Genomic DNA, 4,452 nt, shown 5'->3' on the forward strand with positions numbered 1-4,452 from the left:
CGTTGCAGGAGGCGTGGTGAACTCTGCCTTGTATAATGTGGATGCTGGGCACAGAGCTGTCATCTTTGACCGATTCCGTGGAGTGCAGGACATTGTGGTAGGGGAAGGGACTCACTTTCTCATCCCATGGGTACAGAAACCAATTATCTTTGACTGCCGCTCTCGACCACGTAACGTACCAGTCATCACTGGTAGCAAAGATTTACAGAATGTCAACATCACGCTGCGCATCCTCTTCCGGCCTGTCGCCAGCCAGCTCCCGCGCATCTTCACCAGCATCGGAGAGGACTACGACGAGCGCGTGCTGCCGTCCATCACTACGGAGATCCTCAAGTCAGTGGTGGCTCGCTTCGACGCAGGGGAACTGATCACCCAGAGAGAGCTGGTCTCCAGGCAGGTGAGCGATGACCTCACGGAGCGAGCAGCAACCTTTGGGCTCATCCTGGACGACGTGTCCTTGACGCATCTGACCTTTGGGAAGGAGTTCACAGAAGCGGTGGAAGCCAAACAGGTGGCTCAGCAGGAAGCAGAGAGGGCCAGATTCGTGGTGGAAAAGGCTGAGCAGCAGAAAAAGGCGGCCATCATCTCTGCCGAGGGCGACTCCAAGGCAGCCGAGCTGATCGCCAACTCGCTGGCCACTGCGGGGGACGGCCTGATCGAGCTGAGCAAGCTGGAAGCCGCAGAGGACATTGCGTACCAGCTGTCACGCTCTCGGAATATCACCTACCTGCCGGCGGGGCAGTCCGTGCTCCTCCAGCTGCCCCAGTGAGGGAGGACCCACCCTGCCTGTACCTCCGCAGGCCACCAGGGCCACAGCCATGATGACGCGTAACACCACCTTCCTTCTGCCCCCACCCAGAAATCACTGTGAAATCTCATGATTGGCTTAACATGAAGGAAATAAAAGTAAAATCACTTCAGATCTCTAATTACTCTGTCAAATGAAGCTCTTTCATTCTTCTTACACCCACCTACTTTTTTATCCACCTCCCTTCCAAAAATTGCCAAGTGCCTACGCAGACTCGCTTTGGGTCCCGGTTCGAGGCCTGCTGAAGCTTCGGCCTAGGCACTGGCAATTGGCAGAACAAAGGCAGGACAGTGTGTGTGACGGACTGGGGCGCACAGGTGGCAGATGGTGGCACACGTGGCCCGACTGTGAAGGGAGGCCTCAGTTTTTCCAGCAGCTCCAGCGCAGATGCAGCCAAAGAGAGGTGCTGGGGAATGTCAGAGAGGAAGTGATCTGTCTCTTCCCATACGGCTGATTCTCTGTAACTGTGCGGCCAGCAGAAGCAGGTGTGTGCGAACAGGGCATGAATTGAAGAACCTGCCCCTGTTGAGGTGGGTGGGCTGATTTTGCTGCCCCCCAGGGTCCCAAAACTGGGATGGACTTGGACAGGGAGAGAGGAGGCCTGGACTGAGACGTGAGTCTGTCGGAGACTTCCTCTCCACCCCCACTTTGGTCCCTCTCCAATACCCAGCGGAATTCCAGCTTGAAGGATTGCATCCTGCCGGGGCTGACCGTGCCTGCCAGAGACATCCTGAGCTCCCGGCTCCCTTGCTCAGAGACTGCCCTTCTTGAGGACTCTGTGCCTGTGCTTCGAAGGAAACAACCATGGGAAGAAAACAAATGTGTGTAAACTGCTGTCAATAAATGACACCCAGACCTTTCAGCTCAAAAAAAAAAAAAGAAAGCACCACAGACATGAAGTGTAAGAAACTAGGGGAAGAAGCTGTGACCCCAGGGGAAGGAGTTCACTGGACAGGGGACAGTGTGTGGGCCGGTGTCACAAAGCCCCACCCAGGGCCTCCACTGGGCAGTGGACTCGCTCTGTGGGTGGGAAGTTTGCTTCTCTGAATTGCAATATTTTTACTTATGAAAAAGCATAATAAAAACATCCTTTAATGCAAGTTGTCTGGACTGCATGAGCCGAGGGGTGTTGAAATTCCTAGTACCAGAACTGGCACATATTATAGCTATGCCCAATAAACAGACTTGGTGTTATTACCAAAGAATAAGCAAACACAGGTAAGCTCGTGTCCTTCTTCTATAGGATCCTTAGACAGCCCCCTGGGGTGGGAAGTAGACCTTATATTCTGGGTTTTAGTAAGGACTTGGGGAAAAGTTCTGGCCAAAGTGTGTGTGTGTGTGTGTGTGTGTGTGTGTGTGTGTGTGTGTTTGTGTGTGTTTGTGTGTGTGTGTATGCACACACATCGATCTATTAATACATTTTGTGACAAGTGAAACAATAATTAATTGAATAATTATACTGAAAATCTTTAATTTGTGTTGAATCACTCAATATGAATTATGCTAGCTGATCCTCAGGCTGGGGATACCAGCAAAGCAGAGACAGTAAAAATCATCTTTAAAAAAGCCCTTTTGGAAAGATATTATATTAGAGTGCTCAAAAGTAGCATCAGAATTAGAACACATGGGACTTTTCTCCATCTATTTTCATGGTTTATTACCGTTTTTATTTTAATGGCATATGAGGCACTACAATATTTTCAGTGCCTAGAACCTTCCAAGGTCTTTATCCAGAGCTATCGTAATAATATCAGAGGGCTGGAGAGGGCTACAGTAATGTGTTGTATAACAGAGTCAGTTCTTGACAGATGCAAGTACCAGAATGACAAAGAACCAGGATTAAATTTAAAAGCCTCCCATGTAAGGCCTCCAGTTGTGCCCCCTCAAGAAGCAAACAAACACTAGCAAAGATGAAAGCCATGCCAACAGGAACAGAGCAGAGAGCAGAAAGCAGTAGCTCTGGCATTGTATTATAATTATATCTCAGGAAACTCCAAAAAGGGAAATAAAAGCCAAGGCTGTCTTAGGCTACCTATAGAGATGTTCAGCAACCCCTCTTGGCCGTTCAGCGGTCAGTGTTCCTTGGAGCAGTGCTTGGTGGAGGCCACACGGTGTGGGGGAAAACGGCGGCTTTGTAGTTGGCAGATCTGGGCTCCGATATCAAGTCTGATCCTTAATGGCCACAGGACCCTGCACAGGTCACGTCTCCTCTCTCAGACCTGATTTCCTCATCCATGAAAAGGAGACGATGCCTGTCTTGCAGGGCTGCTAGAATTTAGTAAGAGAGTGGGTGTAAGGAGCTAGCTCAGTACCTAGCCCAAGGTAGGCATGAGGAACTCCTGCTCCAGAACATGTGAACGCCTTACTGAGTCCAGTTCTTCTTCTAAGGGAGCTCCAGGAGGGCCTGAGGACCCAGACTGCAGAGCCCTAGGATGGTGCTATGTTGAGATGCCACACCTCTTTGTGAGACTCAAAAGTTATCCCATTGTGTGACCTCCGTGTTTATGAAAAGTGAATTTCAACAACGAAAGTCTCTTGAGGAGAGACTCCTGTGACACTCAGCAGAGCCCCGCTCTAGTACCTGGGAGAGGCAGCCGCTCACCAACCCGAGCAGCAAGAGATGCTCATAGGGACAGCAGTTGACACTTCACCAAACCCTTGCCTGTGAGTATATCACATAATTCACACACTTCTCAGCGTGCTAAGCATTCAACCCTTTAAAACAGGAAAAAAAAATGCATTAGTTGTTTAGAAATGAATGATGGACAAATAAATGAATGAATGAAGACAAAAGGTCTGTATTCCAAATCCTGATTCTGCAACTTACCATTAGCTTAATGACTCTGACTCTGTCACTCAACTTCTGTGAGCATCAGTTCTGTTTTCTATATACCACATGTGCTATAAGAATCACAATAATCCCGTACGACTGTGGTCCGAAAGCCCTAGGCTGTGGCAGGGTACCTGTCCATGGCCTGTTAGGAACCAGGCTGTGCATCACTGCCTGAGTCCCATCACCGCCACTGCCCCCCCCACACACACACATACAACTCACCCCTTCCCTGTCAATGGAAAAATTGTCTTCCATGAAACTTAGGAACCGGCTGGGGACCGTTGCCTTACAAACAATGCTTGGTACATGGCCTGGGGCATGAGGAAGGCTCAAAATAAGGCAGTTATTGTGATACTAAAAGAAGGCTAACCCTGCAGGAAAATTGTGACTCAAATGAAGTAATATGTAGAACAGCTATTGTACAGTGACAAACAAATGCTAGTGATTAGAATTCTAACTCAGAGCGGTTATGCGTCTGTGACATAGAGTAGATTTATTTTCTTGGTAAAGGAGGAACAATCTTCAATGAGTCAGAGCATAAGAACACCTAGTTAGACAAACAAAAAGAAAATATTCACTGCACATGCCATAATAAGAAACATTACAGTGATTTTAATGGGTTCATTATTTGTTCCATTCCAAAAGTGATATATATTCATTTAAAAGTATTTGAAAATTACATCAAAGCAGAAAGAAGAAATAAAATTATTCACCTACCAGTCAGAAACATACTCAGTTAACATTTTAATATTTTTTCCTTTAGGTTTTGGTTTTCCTATTTTATAGATTTTAACAAGATACTTTGTGGATT

The 4,452-nt window shown here is 47.6% G+C and overlaps 1 pseudogene across 1 annotated transcript; it reads left to right on the forward strand.

Annotated features, from left to right (window-relative positions):
* Nucleotides 1-7: 7 nt before the first annotated feature.
* Nucleotides 8-929, forward strand: LOC105813450 (annotated as a pseudogene). The gene has a single exon (XR_001137660.1). The product of XR_001137660.1 is annotated as a prohibitin pseudogene (transcript).
* The last annotated feature ends 3,523 nt before the right edge of the window (nt 930-4,452 follow it).

Source organism: Propithecus coquereli, unplaced genomic scaffold (assembly GCF_000956105.1).
Source record: "Propithecus coquereli isolate 6110/MARCELLA unplaced genomic scaffold, Pcoq_1.0 Scaffold28, whole genome shotgun sequence".
NCBI classification, from domain to species: domain Eukaryota; kingdom Metazoa; phylum Chordata; class Mammalia; order Primates; family Indriidae; genus Propithecus; species Propithecus coquereli.